Genomic DNA, 21,025 nt, shown 5'->3' with positions numbered 1-21,025 from the left:
CGACTTTGGTATACTAGCACCCTTTAAAATGGCATTAAATACCATAGTGAAATATGGTGTTCATACCTCTATTTCTGAAAAAACACATCTCCTGGTATCTTATCGATGCCAGGTACTTTCCCAGGGGTTATCTTTCTAATAGCGTCTTCTAACTCCTTACAGGTTATTACCGGGAAACCTCTATCATCCCTCTCTATACCATTGCACAATAAAATATCAGAAGATTCAAGAGATAAGCCTGCCTCTGGTTTCTGTTGGTATAAGTTGATAAATGGCCTATCCAAGCCTCTGCCGCTACATTGTTGTCGATTTTAGAGCCTCCTTCACTATTCCCACATCCAATTAGGCTCCAGAATAGGGTTTGTTTTTATCCCCTTGTGGCAGCTAAAAGGAGGTCCCAATTCTGGCAGTCCCATTCCTTTTTTGCCAGTGCTAGAGCTAATTTATATTCAGCTCTTTTTTCCTGGACATTTTCCCTCTTGCAGCTCTTGATGACAATAATCAGAGCACTTTTAGCCCGACTACTTTTTTTGTTGAACCAGTATGGTACACTACACCTTGGCCTTTGGCTCATTGCTTCTCTGTAAAAGTCCTCATTTAAGCTAGAGAACAGGGTATTATGTACATCTTCTACCTTTTGTGCAGCTAATTCATCATTAGTTCCTAGCGTAAGAGAAAAAAATACCTCTATAGCTTTACCCACCTTACCATAAATAGAGCTCAAAGTCCTGTCGGACCTAGCCACTACCTGCCAGTGAATTCTGCATTTACTGTTAGAAAGTCTACACCTCCCTTCCAGTGGGTGGGGGATGGCTTGCTTCCTTTGAATATTTGAAAGTTCTAAGGCCACTTGGAGCGCATTATGGTCACTATCATGCCTGCCTGCCACAGCCACATATTTTAGGAATGACCACATTTTAACATCTACAAATATATAATTAATGGGACTACTACTTCCTATCCTATTAAAGGTATGGGTACCCAGTCTATCAGATTCAGTTCGCCCATTACATGCACGAACGATACAATTCATGGATAGGGCATTAAATTGTAATGCCAAGGGAGGCCACCTCTTAATGGGTGGAACAGTGAGAATAGGGATTGGTCATATCCTATCATCCTCTGCCAGGGAGTGCTAATTTTCCAAATCCAGTGGTTTGAACTGCCAATTTAAAGCACCCCCGTTTATTTGGATGGAGACCTGATACATGTGCAATTAACTTGTCAACCGTGTGAGATTCCTGATGCTTAAAAGAGGGTCTTAAATATAGATTATATATGTTTACTCTGCAGCTATTGGGAAAATTAACAGTCAGGCAGAGAATGACTTCCTCTATTATTTCAGACCCCAGTACCACGCAACCCGCATGTGCCCCAATCCAAATCATTAAGCCTCCAGATGGCCTTCCTTTCCCACAAGACCTGGTGTTAGCACAATAGTTAGCAAAGTTGGGATAGCTAATTTCATGGTTTTGCCACGTTTCTTGAAAGAGGCAAATATCAAAAGTATTGATATATTTGGCCCAATCAGAATCCATCAGTTTGAGAACAAGCCCAGCGACATTTCAAGAGAGTATCTTAAGTGTTCTTGAGCTCCCACCCATAGATCTGGGTAACTCACATCCCCTAGAGGTCACTTTACTAGTTCCACTCGATAATTCAGTTGACTTAATTCCTTTTAAAGAATTTATCATACATAGGTCTGTAGGGGTGGCATTGGACAAAGTAGTTGTCCTTGAGTAAAATTCTGGTTTGTAATGATCCCCTGCCTGAGAGGCTAGATCTAAGGTCGCTCTAGGTACAAGGCAATTTTTATTGAACTGAATGGGCATTAATGAACCCAGACTAGAGTTATTACCATTGCAGCAGTGGCGTCTCACTCCCTTTTGTGTAGCCTTACAAGGTGAATAAACTTGTATACCACAACTAACTTCAAGTCAATCGACAAGGTTTATGGGTCCAAACCTATTGTGGACTGAGACATTGTACAAAGCTTCTTGCAAAGGTTGCTCTACACTAGGATCCTTGTGAAATACAGTAGGTGGAGTCCTAACAGTTCATTGCATTCGAATTTGAGGGGTTAAAGGGGGCTTCTGAAAATATTGCAAGGGAAGTAGTCACTGCCGTGTCCCCCAAATGACCAGAGGCTTTAATACATAACAAATCATAAACAACTGCAGGGTCATTGAAGTCTATAACCACACAGTCTCCTGGTCGATCTTTGGCCCCCTTCCCAAGCCACACCACACACTGTGTAAACAGTATGTTCTTGGCCATCGCGGCTGGAAAATTCCTGTGTTCACCCAGCCAATTCAGGCACTTATTACTCATTTCTGTATGGGTTTCTCTCTGCCTATTTCTCAACCCTGGAACTCCTGACATCACAACCACATACGGGCAGGCCTCCGGGGGCAGATCGATAGTCACCAGTGCATTGTTTTCATGCAGATTACATTTAGCCATTCAACTTCCACTTAAGCTTCTTGAGGATATATCTTCTACGTTCAAATTGTGTTAGGTTTCCATCCATTGTCCCCTGCTTTCCTCAACTTTGGGCAGTTCCTACATTACTTCTGTGAATCTGTGTTAGTTCAATCCTAGGAATGCCCCCACTGGCTGAGCAAGGTCCATGGGTGCAGCTTCGGGCTGGGATAGATTTGATTCAGTAAGTATAGTTACTAGGGATTCAAGGGCAGATATTTTGTCCACGAGTGGGGCGAGTTCTAGATGTATCACCCCCTTAAGTTGGCCCATTACAGTACATACAAACTCATCTAACCAGACTGGTCTTCTCTTGTTACAGCTTGATTTTCTCCTCCCTTTGTTCATATAATTTTTCCAGTTTTAGCCTTGGGTTTGGCTGACAGAATGGCCGTAGTGGTAGCACTATCGGCCTGGCACCGGTTGGTTACTGCCTGTTTTGGTTTAGATGCAATTGGAGGCAAATCCCTTTGATCATTCCCTTGTGAAAGGGGGACACCAGGTGTAGGTCTGGCAGTCATAGCAGGTTGTTTGCTGGCAAAGCTAGCATCTCTATCAAAATCAATGTTAGCTACAACATCTACATGGGTGTTCGACTGACTGGGGGTAGATGGAGCTATACAGGCAGGGCTTTTTCAGTCCCCCCAAAGGAGAGCCTCCTCTCCATGAGTTCGATTTCAGTGCCAATTACACCAAATGCCCGCTGGAGCATTTTGTCAATGGCAATTACTTTGGTGGGTGGTTTTGTAGCAGGCCCCCTGCTGGCACACTTGCATTTCCCCATCATGATCAAAGTCCACTTAAACTGAATGTGACCACTTCTATTTTTCACTCCTATTTTTAGCAATAATCAATAGGACTTACCCAGCAGACCTTCGTAGTTTGACGTGACAAGTCAAGAGGGATGGCCCAGTCCAGCTTGTCTGGCCATGGACAGGTGCAGACGGGCCCGCTCTTTGCCCGGGCATGTCCCGCACAGTGGGAACCGCCCCCGGCCATTATAGGCACCTCTGGAGGCTGGCAAGTGTGCTAGCGGGTTACGGCCGCAAGGAGTACTGGGGCATGGGTCCTGCCCCCACCGCGAACCAAGAACAAAGCATCCTGCACTGCGGAAACCCCTGCGCGGCTAATATAGGTTGCCCTTATGGCACTGGCAAGGGGGCTGGCAGCTTCCGGCCGCAAGGAGTACCTGGGCTTGTGGTTCTGCTCCCACCGCCTACCAAGAACAATACCAGTACATATGTGAATATGCTACAATTCACAAAGTATTCAATCCCCTCCTGGGAATCTGCAACTGTTGAAGATTACGAGGAATAGATGTGCCATTATGATTTGTATTTCATGATAATCATATGTTTCACCATTTAATCTTGTACAAATGTACGGGGTGTACATTTATGTTTTAAAAAAATCTAAAGCTGAAGTGTATTTGCCATATGGAAGACGTTTTGAAAGTGGCTAACTCACTTTCCCTACAAGCTCACCAATCAACGGTGATCCTTCAACTTTCCCACACCAAACTCTCATTCATAGGAGTTCATTTGGGAGTACATACAGGGTATATGTGAACACCTACAAATATGCAGTTTTATGCGTGTTCATCTACTTTTGCAGGTGTGTCCACCAAGAAACATCAAACCCCTAACCCTGTGAGGAGATGAACACTAATGGTCAAAATTAATTTTGAATAAATAAGAAATAGGCTTGCACGCCTTACATCCAGACTGATTTTTTACTGGTTTTAAGGTGAATGGTAAAGCTGCCAGGCATGGCAGCTTTATTAGTCTACAGTGTTTCATTAGATATTTCCTACATTAGAAGCGCTACGTTTCCACGGGATTGATGTGGAATTACTTCTTTAGACCACACTACTCCAGGGGTTTCCCTTTTTCCTTTTTATTACACCATTTTATTGCTTCCTCCTGTGTTGATTTTGCTTTAGCACCCTCTTTGCAATATTTTATAGCTTGTCCTTACACAAATGGATATGATTCATAAGGATTCAACTCTTTTTTGCCCTCCATTTATGTTTCCTGAAGCACTAATGAAATTTACGTCTGCTGTCTGTTCATGTTTTCAATATTTACTGTCTACATATCTGCCCTCTTTGATAAATGTTTTAGTTCTATTTTATTCAATCTGTGTCACCAGAAACACTCTATAATTCTCTTGCGCTTTAACTTGAAGACTTGATTTAACTCCCAATTGTTGCTTAAATTGCAGTCAAACAATGACTAGATGTCAATGTTTTTGTGTTCCCAGTTGGCAATAAACTATTTCAGCTTTTTGTTTGCAGACTGAATGACCTTCACCCAAGATTTACAAATTGTAAAATGTTCCTGCTCCTGATGAGTCTGTCGGCACCTTTCTCAATATGGAGTGTTGATGAATCAAGATAATTTCTAGGAGCTTTTATGAATACAATCAAGAAAATGCAAAAAGAGAGATGAGTTAAGAGTCCTCTGGATCTTGAAATTTTATTCCAGACATATTCTTACAGCACAGGGCTAGAATATTATTACAGAACTATGTAACTATAAAATGTCATTTTTATTACTGTTAGTGATCTTAAGGTTGAGGGGCACATATGTTCATGGGTAAAAGTCCTCAGAGGAGTAGATTACTATGCACAATTCCCAAATGATGGCACAAAAAGTGTCATTGCAAGAACTGATGTCAAGTTCTTTTAATATTCTTCACTTAACACGGAGGAGGCATAATCTCTCAGAAGTGAGAAAAGAACACTTGGTTTCTTTCACTTTTTATACCTCATATGCATATTTTCCACACATACATGCGTTTTTGGGATCAGAAATAAGTTCTCTGTTGCTTCTCAGATAAGAGATTCAAAGATAATCCCAGGCTTGGACTCTCTCAAAAATAAAGGGGGTGTTGGCATGTCAGGTGTTGGTAACTGGCTAATGGCTTGCGGCTGCATACATGTAACACACGGCTACTTGGATTTTTTCAGTCGAAAATCTTTATATTTTAAAAATGTGCAGGTTTTGGCACAGCAAAGAACTTTGTACATCAGGCCCTACATTTTCTTTGTTTGCCACTCAGTTTTCAGCATCACCATTTATTTCTGGATTCTTTTTTTCTTAAACTAATATGCGTTCATCAACTTTTCAATTCCCTTCTTAATCCTGGCAAAAGCACATGCTAAGCAATGATATATATATCTTTGATACATTTCAAACTCTATTTTGCACCAACTCATTTCTTAAACTTTGCAGATAAGCTACAACAAACAATCTGTAAGTTTGGATCCAGGCCGAGAAGGCAAAGCCGGACCCGATAAGGGCCCGGGTAGAACGCCGATCAGAGGCGGGAGCCCTCCCCCCGCCCCCTATTAACATGCAGGCTGGGCTGGCGGGGGCCAGGATTGGCCCCCATAGACAAGAGAGCCCCCTCAATCAGGGGTTGAGTTAGGAAGTGCAAGGGGGGGATAAGAAGGGGCCACCGGCCCGAGGTGAGCACAATTCCCCCACCTTGCAGTAGATTTGATGCGTCCGCAGGACCCTTGGGATGCCTCACTGCAGGGGTACAGAGGGAGAAGATGGCAAGGACTCAGCCTCAGGAAAGGTAGAGTAGATGCTCAAGTAAGGTCCCTGGGATGCCACACAGCAGGGACCCCAGGGAGAAGGGAGGGCCCACGAAAGGGTTACAGGGCGAGCGGTATGGCACTTGCAGCCCGGGCAGGTCCAGACGGACACCCTCCAAATCAGTAGCAAGCTGAAGCCTAGACCCGTGAATTGAAGCCCAGAAAAAGCAGCCCCTCCCTTTCCAGGAAATTGAGGAGGCTGGGTCCTTAATGCAAGAGAAAGAATTACAATGAGCAATAGAGAAAAAAATAGAACATGGTCATTGAATGTGGTTAAGACTATGAACGTTGGAAATATTAAAATTTTATGTATAAAATGTTATGTTGACGAATAAACTGCGACCTTTTCAGGCAACAAAGAATGTTGTCAGTGGTGATTTAAGGTACAAGTGCGCAGTTGGTGGAAACAGTGGAGGGGAGCGGGCGGGACGACTCGCCGCCTGGAAGGGGTTTAAATTCTGACCATGCATGACGTTGCTCATCACAAACAAACATGTTACATTTGAATACACAACCATTTTTTTAATGCAGTTGCAAATTATTGGAAAACGTTTTCTTTCCTGTAAAACTTGCTTTTGAAAAATCAGTAATTAAATAGACTCACTGACTTGGAGAGGACTAATACTTATCCCTTGGCATACATATGTGAAATCCATATACGTTCTCATGCTCTATCATTTAGTTGGTCAGAGTGTGTTTTATGAGAGATTATCAGTACTCTTTGCAGACAACCTTAAAACAAATGATCTATAACACCATGATGATGTTTGTAAATGATTATCCGTTTAATTATAGCTAGTGTAAGAAAGTTAATTATTAATTGGGGTGGGTTGTAGTCCATCACAAGTAATAAAGTCAAAAACCTCCTAAGTCCAGCCAAAAATGTCAATAAATTAAGCCTGCTAGCTATGGCACATAGGAGACAGACTTAACTCAGAGAAAATATGTAAAGCATTTAGAACTCCCAAAATAGTTGCAAAATCAAATACACAGCACAAAAAAAATCCCACTCTGTTTTAGAAAGATAGGGAACATTTTTATAAAAAAAGACACCAAAATTACAAATAAAAACCAATAAGGTTAACAGGAAATATGATTTTAAAATTATTTAATTGGAAAAAGCTCTTAGAAAAATAAGTGGCCATGGTAAGCCAATGGATGTAGTAGACTGATGCCAAGGTGCAATTTCAGGCAGACAGTGATGAAACCCTACTTCAGAAAATACTTTTGTCATTTTTTTCAAGAAAAGCATTGACATTTCTTCTAAATCCTAATACAGGATGGGACGCAATCATTTTTTTGGAGGTGCAAGGATTTTTGAGCGGGACAAAGCTTAAATCTCATTCGATGCTGTGAAACTGCTGTTTCAGTGCTTTTCCCAATGGGCCCCACTGACTCTGGGTCTCTGTAAGTGAAGATTTCAAAAGTCTCCAAACTTTCTCCTGGTGCCCACATAATCACACGAGTACACGTCTAAGGCCCCTAGGACCAAAAGGGAGTCACCTTGAGACTCATACAGAATCAGGCAGAGGCCAAAAAGAGGGCCTAGTTCACATCCAGTTACCACTGTTCAGCTGGTATTTCAGGAAAAAGGCCTCTTGCATTTTGTTGTGTTCTAATAGCCGCACAACCAACTGACCCTTGCAGTCTATTTCTTTGTCTTAGGTACAAGTAAGGGCAGGTCCAGCCCTTCCGGTTCTCTCACAGATCTCAAACAGCAGGTTCAGTCTTTCTTCTTTTCTTCCACAGGTCCACAGAGTGTTGTAAGGATTGTGTCTACGGGTCAATCAATCAATCAATCAATCATTTGTAGAGCGTGGTACTCACCCGTGAGGGTCTCAAGGCGCTAGGGGGGTGGTGAGGGGGGTGGTGCTGCTACTGCTCAAATAGCCAGGTCTTGAGAAATCTCCTGAAGGTCAGCCGGTCCTGGGTCTGTCGCAGGTGGATGGGAAGGGTGTTCCATGTCTTGGCGGCGAGGTGGGAGAATGATCTGCCGCCGGTGGTCGTTTGGTGGATGCGGGAACGGGGGCGAGGGCGAGGTCAGCGGAGCAGAGCTGGCATTTCGGGGAGTAGAAGGTGACTCGTTTGTTGAGGTATGCTGGTCCGGCGTTGTGGAGTGCTTTGTGAGTGAGCAGCTTGAAGGTGATCCTCTTGTTGACGGGGAGCCAGTGCAGGTCTCTCAAGTGGGCAGTGATGTGGCTGTGGCGGGGGATGTCGAGGATAAGGCATGCGGAGGCGTTCTGTATGCATTGAAGTCTTTTCTGGAGTTTGGCCGTGGTTCCGGTTTAGAGGGCGTTGCCGTAGTCTAGCCAGCTGCTGATGAGGGCCTAAGTGACCGTCCTTCTGGTTCCGGTGGGGATCCATCTGTAGATCTTGCGAAGCATGCGGAGGGTGTTGAAGCAGGAGAAGGAGACGGCGTTGACTTGCTGGGTCATTGAGAGCGATGAGTCGAGGATGAACCCCAGGTTGCTTGCTTGGTCAGTGGGGGTTGGGGCAGCTTCCAGCACGGCTGGCCACCAGGAGTCCTCCCAGGCGGAAAGGGTGGAGCCGAGGATGAGGACCTCCATCTTGTCTGAGTTCAGTTTCAGGCGACTGTTCTTCATCCATTCGGCGACGGCCTTCATTCTTTCGTGGGGGTTGGTTTTGGCGGTGGCATGGTCCTTGGTGAGAGAGAGGATCAGCTGGGTTTTGTCGGCATATGAGATGATGTTGAGGTCGTGCGAACGGGCGATGTTGGAGAGCGGTGCCATGTAGACGTTAAAAAGGGTCGGGCTGAGGGATGATCCTTGGGGTACGCCGCAGGTGATCTTGGTGGCTTCGGAACAGAAAGGGGAGAGGCGGATCTCTGGGTTCCGCCGGTGAGGAAGGAGGTGATCCAGTCCAGGGTTTTGTTGCGGATCCCTGCATTGTGGAAGCGTGTGCGTAGGGTGCGGTGGCAGACGGTGTCGAAGGCAGCTGAGAGGTCCAGGAGGATGAAGGTCGCGGTTTCGCCGTTGTCCAGCAGGGCCCTGATCTCGTCGGTGGTGGCGATGAAGTCAGTTTTGGTGCTGTGGTTGCTGTGGAATCCGTATTGGGAAGAGTCCAGGATGTTGTACTCCTCGAGGAAGCGGGTCAGTCGCCTGTTGACAGTTTTCTCGATGACTTTCGCCGAGAACGGGAGCAGGGAGATGGGCCGGAAGTGCTTGAGGTCCTTTGGGTCCGCCTTAAGTTTCTTGAGTAGAGCGTTGATCTCGGCGTGTTTCCAGCTCTCTGGGAAAGTGGCGGTCTCGAAGGAGCTGTTGATGATCTTCCGGAGTTGGGGTGCGATGATGGAGCTCGCTTTGTTAAAGATGTGGTGAGGGCAGGGATCGGATGGTGAGCCAGAGTGGATGGTGTTCATGGTTTTGATGGTGTCGTCATTATTGACGTGGTTCCAGGAGAGCAGGAGGCCGGTGTGGTTGGGGGTGGTGAGTCTGTAGTGTCGGCGGGTGTCGGGTGGGTCTGGGTGTTGAAGCTGTTGTGGATGTCTACGATCTTGCAGGTGCCACATTTATTCCACGCACAAGCTAGTGGTTGGAGGTGAGTACTGGCTTTCCTCTAACCAATGGAGAAAAAGTTCCCAGGGGTGGCCCTACTCACTTTTACAGCAGTTCCTGTTTGCCCTACAGCAGAAAATCCCACCATCCACCTTATTCTCAAAATCCAAAATGAGTAAACCATTCTCCCCTTTTGCGGAGTCTGTTTACCCACCCAGAGGTGTGGTCATTGTAATGAGCAGTCCCCCCCTCTGTGGTAGCTCAACACTAGTTCCAGAGGTAGCTTTACTCACACTTGGTTAGGTGGCAGTCTGTCTATGGGGACAAAGGCTGTGCCTTTCCAGGTGTCACCTAAAATGTACTTGTGATGGGGTAGGTTCCTATGAAGTCATTCAAGTTCCTTGGCTCACCCCATCTGATCTTCGGGCCAAGGAAAGACAAAACCTCCCCACTTGCAGGTCATTGTTTCTGTTCTGGGAGCTGTATTTTCACCTCTTTACACCTCATTCACAACAAGTACAGGTCGGGCAGAGGCTGGAGAGCTAATGCTAATTAGCCTAAAGCGGCTTCTAAAATTTACATTTCCTATATATTTTATAAAAACAGACTTTTTCATTAGGTTGGATTTTTATTAAATATACAAATGAATCTTAGAATAGAGTCCGTAGCTGGCAAAGGTCAAAAGTTATATGTTAATGATTTTTAATCAATAATTTGACTTTTCCTAAGTAGCAGTTGCAGCCTGGCCAGAGTCAATGTAATTTTGGGCCAAATCACTAGTGAAGCATGCCATTTCTAATGCTGCACATGTTTCACTCTTAAAAATTATTCACTCTAGCTTGTATTCAGCAAGCTACAAGCTATGCTAAGAAATTACTTATTTAAAATCAGGCTTTTCTACCTGTCAAATGATTGATTTTGATATGTCTTTGCAGGCGGGTTCAACCTGCTGCTGCTCGGCTACACAGGCTAGCACTGAAGTCATGTTTTTATTTGTCACACTAGTGGATGGCACAGTACGTCTTGCTGGCCGCAGGTGACATTTAACTTTCCATGACATGGGTGTAGTTCCTAGACCATATACTATGGCCTTACAGGAAAGTTAAATATGCCACTCAGGGACAATTGTTACATGCTTTAGGGGTCAGAGCAAATACATTGGGAATCGGACTGTGGTGTCCCAGTGTGCACTGTCTAAAAAGATAGCTATAAAATTAAGCAAAAATGAAAAAAGGGATGTGTCCACAAAACTGGCACTTAATTCAAGGTGCTTTGAAACTTTCCATCATTAACCCCCAATATGGCATTTATCGACATGGTGTGGGAGGAGCTGATGAAAGGAATAAAACAGATATTTCACAAACACTCAACACGTAGTCTGTTTGATCATATATGGAAAGGATTCTGCTGCTTGACAAACACAAATGCAGAGTATTTACATTATCTCCCCCTCCCTCACCCCCTGCCTTGCTTTCTCAATGAGTCTGCATCTTCCCTGTGTGCAATCCACATGCAATTGAGCATGGGCCATATACAACAACCAGGTTGGCCCTGCTCAAAAAGATACCTTCTCAAAGTCTGTCGCGAAGAGTACAGTTTGCGGTGGAGGAGGCCAGGAGGAATGAGGAGAGCCTCATGGATGGTTGTCACTGTAGCACAAAGAGGAAGCCAGGCGTCTCGGGCGGTCATTGCTGGAGGTTTGCGTTGACAGTCACTGCGGGCTGTGGTTGCTGTAGTGCATAGTGCAGATCTCGTGTTGCTGGTGATTGCTGGTTGTCACTGGCGGTTGCTCTATCATAGGGTAAGATTCACCAAGGCTTTGTGTTAGTTGTCGTCCAAGGTGGGGAGATCTTTGTGCGAATGGGCCCAGTCGCATAGAGTCTTTCTTCACATAAAGAGCTCAAAGGATGCCAGCCAAGGCTCCAGAGCCTGGAAAAGGACTTCTCGGGGATCAGGAACTACTTCCAGCAGAGGACAGCAGTGCTCAGGCAAGTCCAGTTGCAGGTCCAGGCAGGTCCAGTGTAGCAGGTCAGTTGGGCAGTTGCAGCAAGGCCCCTGAACCTTGTTATGTTACCGAAAAGTAGGTCAACTAGCTGACAATTGGAGTCACACTGGTAGTCCTGGGATCAAGCAGCAAGACAGACCTTGAGCAGCAGGGCAGCTCATGGAGGGTACAAGGCAAGCTTCAAGCAGCAATGCTTGCATTCCTCTGGAAGCAGCAGGGCAGTCCTCTGAGGTACAAAGCACACCTAAAGCAGCAGAGCAGTCCTCTGAAGCACTAGTCAGTTCTCTGGGGTCCTCTGCATGTTGAGGAGTAAACTGATGAGTGGCTCAGGAAGGGCAATATTTATACCTGGTGTCACCCTTTGAAGTGGGCGAAACTTCTAACTCACCGTCACATCTGGTTCTAGAACGTTCCTTCCTTCCTTCCTTTTTCTTCCTCTGCCTAGGCTCCAGGAGATCTAGGGTGATTAAAGGCTGGAGTCAACTTCCTTTGTGAGTATGTTTGAGACAGCCCATTGAAATGTAAGTGGGGCATGGAACATCTCCGCCCCTCCTATCGTGGCAGGATGGGCCTCTCCTAACTTCACCTAGGTCCTATTGCAGTGTCTGGGCCCAATACGGATTCCTCATGGGGAGCAATTAACAGACCAAAGCAGCTGGAAAGTCCTAAAAGGCCACAGAAAGTTTAGGGCAGGAAAATGGAAACTTTCTAAAACTGGTATCAAGTAAAAATGTCTCAATAGGTAATACTTGAAAGACAATTTATCAAGCGTAGATAAATTATAAAAAAAGAAGCAAAAAGGAAAACAACACCACAATAAATTATTTTGGTCTTTATTGGTCATATGGCAGGAGAACATACATTTTCAGACAGCAATATATATCATGAATGCAGGTGTAATCAAACAAGTGAGGTGTGTGGGCAGGTAACAGCAAAAAAGGAGTAATTAAAATTAGTACATAACATGAGCAACAATAATACAATTACTTTGGAGCAGATTATGAGTTAAGGAAGCCACAAATATGCTGTGTTTAGTCGGTGACATTTCGACATGTCTGATTTCAGATCACTGTCAGGACATGATTACTCCTATAATTTTAGATTGATGTAGAAAAGGAGGGAGGGGAAGAAAGAGGGAATCATGGACAAGGGACTCTGAGGTGGAGCCGTAAGAGGAAAAGGTGACCAAGGGATAGCTACCTAGTGTAGTATAAGAAATATGTCCAGAATGAATCATGTGACCGAGAGGTCAGATCTGGGAGAGTTCGAGCTGGCTATATAACAATCGCTCCCGGAAGGGATCCTGCAACAATGGTGGATAATTGAGAGGGTAGTGCGCAAGAAAGAGAAAGGAAGGCTCATGGATAGTGGGAGGAAAGACAAGAATGTACCAAGATTGGTAAGAACCAACATTAATACCAAGAACTGAATTAGGCGTAAGTCGAAGGGAAAGCCTCTTTAAGTCAGCCAGGAGGGAGGAATATCAGGTAATCAATCGTCCCGAAGTGACAAGCACTGAAAGAGAAATAAATTCAGTGCAGGTGAGGGAAGGTCCTTGGCCCTAGCGCAGGTAAGGGAGGTCCCTCATCCCAGATTTCTTTCCCCACCTTCTTTTTCTGTAGCAATCTCAAACGATATGTGTAATCACATCCTGATGATGACCTGAAACAAGACAAATCGAAACGCCGTCGACTAAACACAGTGTATTTACGGCTTCCTTGGATTCCAGCATTCTAATTGTAGTATTATTGTTCATGTTATGTACCAATTTAAATTATGCCTTTTTAAGCATTTTGTGACTGTCACCTTACCACGTGCATCACTTGTGCCGTTCACTCCTTCACAAGTACCATGTGTGCTCTTGTTTGATTACACCTGTATTAAGGATATATATGAACAATTGTCAAAATAGGACTGCGACAAAATAACACCAATGTTAAAATGTATCGCAATCATTTTTAAGAGGGGGTCCCTGATAACCCCCTCTTTTTGGGCATTTTGCCATTTCAATGATTAGAGAGATGTTCCAATAAAATATGTTGCTAAGTAATGATTTAGCCATTGCTGAAATGTGGTTTTGAATCCAGCCATGCTGCAGCAATACACAAGTTACCAATAGTAATAGCCCTAAAAAGAGATGGAATAGTCTCAATATCATCATCCTGACCAAATTTAATCATATATGACTGTGGTTTAATTCTCACAGTAGTCAATGCACTAATAAATTCAAAAAACCGTAGCCAATAGTTCTCCAATACTCAGTAGGAAGCAAACATGGTTACAATGTCAGTGTGCACTAGTTTACAGCATGGACACCTAAAGTTGATTCGGCAGCCCCATCAACTTAGCTTGGCAGGAATGAAATACATATTAAAGATAGTTTTATCATTTTGAATCTTGAAAGTTTGCGCAAACTAATGATACATTTTCACCCAATTGTTTTGTCAATATTAATTTGTCCCTCACTCAAACTTAATTGTTGTTCCCATTTCCAATTTTAATTAAGTCCTCCTCTTCTAGGTCATCAAACAGCAGATTGTATATTTTCAATGTATCTCATTGACAGCTGACAGTAGAAAAACAACCAGGAGCTAAACTCTGCACAAAATCTCTAATCTGTGAATACTTAAAAAACTAATTCTGTGGCAATTGGTATGTTTCCCTCAATTTATCAAAAGACACAAGTATGTCATTTTAGGACATGTCACCTAGCTTTCATATGCCGGTTGTCGGCCAGGCAGTGCAATAGTTATCCCTGAAAATCTCAGCAAATATACCTACTATAGTTTGTGATTTAAAGATGTCAAGATTTTCAATATTTTGCATACTCCAGTCAGTACCTTATATCTAACCCTTTCATAATTTTTATTTCCTGATTTACTAGACAAACAGCCATGTATTTCATAGTATCCCAAAGATATTGCCAGACAAACCTATCAAAAGCCTTTTCTGCATCAAGCAGGATCATCACCAACAGAGTTTCATGGCCATCTGCTAAATTGAACAATGAAATGGCTCTGTTAACATGATCCATTTGTTGGAACAAAGTCATGTTGCCTTGGGGAACTACCTGGGTGATGACCTTGCTTAGCCACAGGGTCCTAACTTTTGAGTACATTTTAGTGTTTCGATTTATCAATGAAATTGGGTGATATGATGCAGAATGCTAGCCTTCTTATCTATTTTCCCCAAAAATATTTTATTGGTAAGAGTTCAATAGTCTGGGGTGGGGCGGGATCATCATGTCCAGCTTGTACTGTCTTAAAGCGATTAAGTAGTAAGCCTGAGAGGATCCTAACAATTTTATATAAAATTATTTTGGGATCCCAGCAGGGCCAACTGCCCTGCCTGCAGGGGGTGCAGGAATTTTCTATAGGGAGAATTAGACAATAGTACAGGCAAAACAGCTGAATGGAATTACACAAAATTTGACAGAAAGCTAGCTCTTTACTCAGAAATCTTGCTTTTCTTGATTTGGTGAAATTCTGTTCAGCTGTGTTAGAGGAATGAACGTTCAAAATGTATGGATATCTTTTGCTGCAGGACTTCTGCAGGAAAAATTTCAAAATATGTGGCCTGATTGGTTGGTCCCACCACTGTACCACGGGACCATGACATGTGATAGGCATTTGCAATGTTAAGAAAATGTGGCAGCCACCATTACAGGGCTCAGGTACTCTGTCCCCAAGTTCTGAAAATATTTTAAGACCATATAGGGGCAGAGTAGAGATACCCCGATTCCTAACCCTTATGTGGGAGTCCTAGACGGACTGCTCCAGGGAATTAAATTAAAAAAACAAATGTGGGGGTTTGTCATGGTCCCATGGGAGTCCCATGGACCCAGTATGGTTCCCCAAGTGGTCCCATGAGACTCCTGTGAAAGCCCTTTGAGGGTCCTGTGGGACCAAAAGATTTGTTTTTTAAAAGAGAAAATGTGGAATGGGGGCTGAAGGCAATGAGTGAATTAGGGTAGTGGGTTTACTGTTCATGTTAAGATGCCCATTGAGCCCTGAAGCCAACCCCACTCTGGGCACATGATTTGTCTGTGCATGGCGGTGTGTTGGCCAACAATGGGGGTTGGCTGCAGGGTCTGGCCAACCCCAAAACGTGCACAGATTTTGGTTGTGCACTGAGGAGGGTGCTGGCCACTCGTGGATGTTAGGTATGTTAAAAAGATCTTACTTTACATTAAAAAAACTACAGAAATTCTCTTGAAAAAAACTAAAGTTAAAGTGATGTTATAGATGGGTGAAAATGTCAGTTATAACATCACGTTTATAACGGAGAAAAAAGCACTAAAATTCACCAGCATTGGGTAACTATAACGTTTGCCACCTCCATGCCCTGTGTAGGACAGTACAGGATTTCAGATATGAAATTAAACGCTAAATGGTGCAGTTATGTAAACCATTTTTACACACACAGGCTCTCTTTGGCAAGCCAAGGTCCTCCTACACACAGACTTCACCATGTGCTGAGCACTTAGTGGACAGGCAAACTCATTTGCCAGGTTGCTAAGCCCATGGTGCAGACAGTCTTTAACCTTTGTTGATCATAAGTAGGCCTGGGTGGAATTTCAATTCAACTGGAGTAAACAGAGTAATTTCAGAGACTCTGCATTACTCTTTGAGATGGAATTACCGATAATAACATGATGACTCCTGCTTGTGTGATTAAGAGTAATTTGGGAGAAAAAATCCTATTGCAAGAGCACATTTAGTTGACACTTTCTATTTGTGTTCTGTTGAATTTAGTGCTATTTATTAGCACAAAAGGCATCATTGTGTCCATTTTGGATGTGAAGGTGCATTTTGCGCCAAGAAAATGGTGCTTAATGCCAGGAGTAAGTTTCAGGAAAATCCTACCCCATGAGCACATTTAGTGAGCACAAGTGGTTTCTTGCTCTCGCTATCTGTGTTCCGTTCCGTTTAGCACTATTTTCTAGTGCAAAATGCATTCTTGCACCAATTTTGGATGCAAATGTGAATTTGTGGCTAAAAATGGAGCTAAACACAGAATTACTTTTCTCATCTAAGTATGCAATTATGTGTAATCTCGTGGAATTCTTAGGTAATTCCACATGATTATGCTACACTGAAATATTTAAGTTATGCCCACCCGTAGTCATAAGCAGGGTTTAGATATACATAATTTAAAAAACAGCAGCCAGCCAGAGCAAAAATCCAGATCTAAAATGATACAATGGGTCACTAAGAAATGTAATATGCAAGAAAGATGTCAATCAAAACAGATGAACTCACCAAAGAACAAAAATATATTTCCGTTACAACGTTTCATCTTCCGCATTCCCCATGTATTACAAGCTTGTTTGTTCAGTGGTTACACAGCACTGTTCACTCTCCATCAGTATAAGCCAAGAAGGAGTACAGCTAAAGCAGTGGGCTTTGACTTTGTCACGAGACTCACCTAAAGAGGGAGAAACTCCACTGGTGTGCACAACGTTTCGCCGAAAGGCGAAGCCCGAACACCGATGCAGAAATTCTCCTCAGAGTGGGCACGACTTTGGAACGCTGCTCTCTCCTTCAGGAAAACAGTTGAAGTGCACGGCTTGAAAGGCACACACGCAGGAAGAAACACTACTGTGCGAGGGCTAGGCAGGAAGACTAGAGCTCTGACTCCGATCTGCATGGCGACCGCCATCTTGAGAGATGGAAAGGTTTGTACAAGCAAGTCTGTGCAGCAGTTTCTGAAGGAACAACCTAGAATGTAAATGCTGGAATAACCACTGAGGGTACCTGGAAAAATGGAGCATCCTGTGTCTGGATGAGTAGTCCAGTATGCAGGCAATCATCTTCCTGACAGACTTCCACCTTCTTTCCTTGCTACTGGCTAACGGCCTCTTACCAACTTGATTTGCTCCCCCTTATAATAAAAATTATTGTTCAGTGTAAGTTTAGTGGTTACGAGAGATTGGAGCCCCACTCAGGCAATAAACACAATCCTTGTATTATTTAATTAATTTATTCATTATATTTTTTATTTATTCATTTTTATAAACCGCGGGCATTACCAAAAGGCGCAAACAGTTCCATTCTCACTGGAGGGGGTTGTAATGAGGCGGCTTTCAGTGCAAAGAGCAGGCCAAGCTGTGCAGACTCTGTAGCCCCAGTTTTTGCCCGGTCTTCTCAGTGTTGTATGGTTGAGGATGGTTGCTATTTGCATGAAGAGCAGGTCTAACTGGAACTTTGCGTTGCAGGTTGAAGAGGGCTGCAGAGTCTTAGCATGAATGGGCCTGTTTTCAGTCACAAGGAGCACACTCTTCAGGATTTCCATCTTCTTCTTGTGAAGGAACTCTCACTGATGCCTACCAAGGGTCCAGGACTGGGATACCTGTTGGAAATCAGGACTCACTCCAGAAGAGGCCGGCAGCAGGGCTCCGTCAGGTCCAGGCAGGTCCAGTTGCAGCTGGTCAGCTGGGCAGTTGCAAGGAGGCTCGTGGAAGTTTGCTGTGTCCTTGTAGCTTACACAAGAGGTTAGCCAACTGACTCTTGGAGTCACTCCGGGTAGCCTGGGATCGAAGCAAGTCGGTCCAATCTTCCTTCTTCAAACAGCAGGGCAGTCCTTCAAACAATAAAGCAGTTGTTCTGGAAGCACGACAGTCCTTCTTCCGAATCTACCACTGGTCCAAGAGTGCTCTGATCTGGGATCTGAGAGAGACACCTTTTATCCCCAGTGCCAGCTTTTGTGTGGGAGGGCAACCCTTACCCCCGTCCTAAACTAATTATGTCCAGTTCCTATATCATTCCTGGGGTTGGCACCTCTCTGTCTATTGTGATAGAAGGCAAGGCAGGCCTGGTGTCATTTTCTTTTTTGTGTGTGCTGTAGGCAAAGCCCTTTGAAGTGTAAATGGGGCTGTATACGCACCCTCTGCAGGCATCCTGACAGGATGGGCCATCCTGTCCACACCTCATCCACTTTAGTCGCCATGTCTGGAAGGAATCAACAACATGTCACAGGAGAGACAGCCACCGTTATGTGATCTTGTTTACTGGCAGAAAGGCACAGTTGGTTTGGGAAGACAAAGTGCCAAGTTTCTAAAAGTGGCATTTTCAGAATGATAACTTAAATTCTGACTATACAGGACGTACGTATTTTCTTATCTGCTTCCAATCTAATGTTTACACTTATTAAATGTAATAAGGCAGCTCATGGTAAGCCTATGGAAGAGATAGGCCTTACAATAGTAAAAAAAGACTTTAGGAATTTTTCATTGCCAAGACATGCAAAACTTAAACCTACCTGCCCTACATTTTAAAAACCATGCACCTTTACTAGGAGTTTTTAGGGCCTACCCTAGAGACTTCATATTTATTGAAAAAGGAAGTTTTTGGCCCAGGAAGGTTTTGCAAGGTAAACATGGCAGTTCAAAACTGCACCACAGGCTGCAGTGGCAGGCCTGAGACATGCTTTTAATTGTAGTAGGTGGCACACCGAGTGCTGCAGGACCACTAATAGCATCTGATTTACAGGCCCTAAAAATGTGAAGTACCATTTACTTGGAACTTACTAGTAAATTTAATGAGCCAATTCGGTCTAGGCCAATTCCAACATGTTTTAGAGAGAGAGCACAGGCACTTTAGTGATGGTTAGTAATGGTAAAGCGCACAGATTTTTTAAGCCAACAAAATCAAATTCAGGAAAAAGCAGGGTTTGAAGGCAAAAGGTTTGGGGGAATGTCACTCTAAGGATGTGAGTTCTAACAATAAGGTAGAGCTGATGAGGGAGACAAACATCAATAGCAATGAAATCACTGACCCATGCCCCTGATTTTCAGGCCTAAATATTGACACTTGAGAGACAAATTGCGGATTTAGGAAAATATGATGGAAATTTATAAATGTTTGCTCCGTGTTGATTACCTATGTTCAATTTAACATGCTAGTGGGCCTCGATATGGTGTGATATTAGTATTGGAGAAAGTACATACTCTTCCGGGGGGTGAAGAATCGCTTTCAACATATGAGACCAATAGAAAACGTTAGTTGACAGGCCAATTTTCCTTCTATATTGGATAAAATGCTACAGATTTTTCAAACTGTTCTGAAAAGGCACTCATGATAATCCAATATGCGCATTAAAATCTCTAGAAATAAACACAAGTTTTACTTTTGTAATTTGGATATTGCAACAAATCCTAGTGTAAATCGTGAATGGTATTAGAAACTGTTAATGAAGATTTTTGAAAAGTGGCCCCTGAAGTGGTTGAAATATATGATGAGAGGAAAATAAATGTATATGAGAATGTCTTGTTCATTATGAATTCATCAGAAAATATATGATGACTATTGTATTTCTGAATTTAGATAATTGCTTAAAATACTTTGGTTGTACTGATTTTCGTATCTTGTTGTTTAAATTTTAAGCAAGAGCTTAAGAGAAACATCTTATTGCTTCAGTTACAGTCTACTAGAACCACTTTTCTCTTCCAGATTCTGCGTTTTTCCAGATTCAGCGATTATCAAATTCAAGATTCTGTGTGCGAGCATCTGTAGTGGATTATTGGTCATTGGTCATTTTAGGACATACTGTAATTAAGTATAATGCGACTTGAGAATAGATTATTTTTAATATTTAGTTTATAAGATTCCATTGCAGCATACATTATTAACAGTATTTGTGACGTTTTACAACATGGTTAGTAAATAAAAGCAAATTAAGATTTACCACCACTCCTACAAAATATACAAATACTTTAGATTCTGGCAACATTGTAAAAGGGATACTTCTTTGCATCAACTTGCATCAACTTTTGTGCCTGTAACGATTGTTTATAAAAAATTTTACCGAGGTCGCACAAAGCTACTGGGCTGGTCTGAGGACACCACATTCTATCTAGTAATGAGAGACATTGCCTGCTCCAAGACTGTTTCCTGGTTTGTCGATCTTTCTTACTGCCGGTCCAGCCCTTTAATAGAGTATGTGAAGTTACAATGTTTTCTTTTGCAAACTTCTCTTAATTTTAATGAATACTAAGATTACTATCCATAGGATGCAAATCGTCTGAATGTTTGTTTACACACTACAGTCACGATCTTTATGCATTGCTTTCAAGGAAAATAGATCACCAACATTCAAAAAGCTACAGAGATGTGAGAATATTGTTTGATTGTCGGGAAAAATTATGCAAGACTATCAAGATTAAAAATCAGACCCTGACACATGACTTAGTTTACATAATAAAAACGGTGGATAACCCTAACACTGATATGTTTATCCACATTGTTTGCTGCCATCACCTTTATTGTATGTCATGATTTCTCATAGTGGTTCTCCGTTTCTCACTGCTTTGAAAATTTGGCCAGACCTTCCTATCTGTGTCCCCTTTCTAAAATATGTTGCTATATGTTTCTATTTATTCTTGCTCGGGAAGCTTCTACAACATAATATTAATAGCAAAAA

Source organism: Triturus cristatus, chromosome 8, assembly GCF_964204655.1.
Source record: "Triturus cristatus chromosome 8, aTriCri1.1, whole genome shotgun sequence".
Lineage (NCBI taxonomy): Eukaryota > Metazoa > Chordata > Amphibia > Caudata > Salamandridae > Triturus > Triturus cristatus.
The sequence above is the reverse complement of the archived record's forward strand: the minus strand, read 5'-3'. Positions refer to the sequence as shown.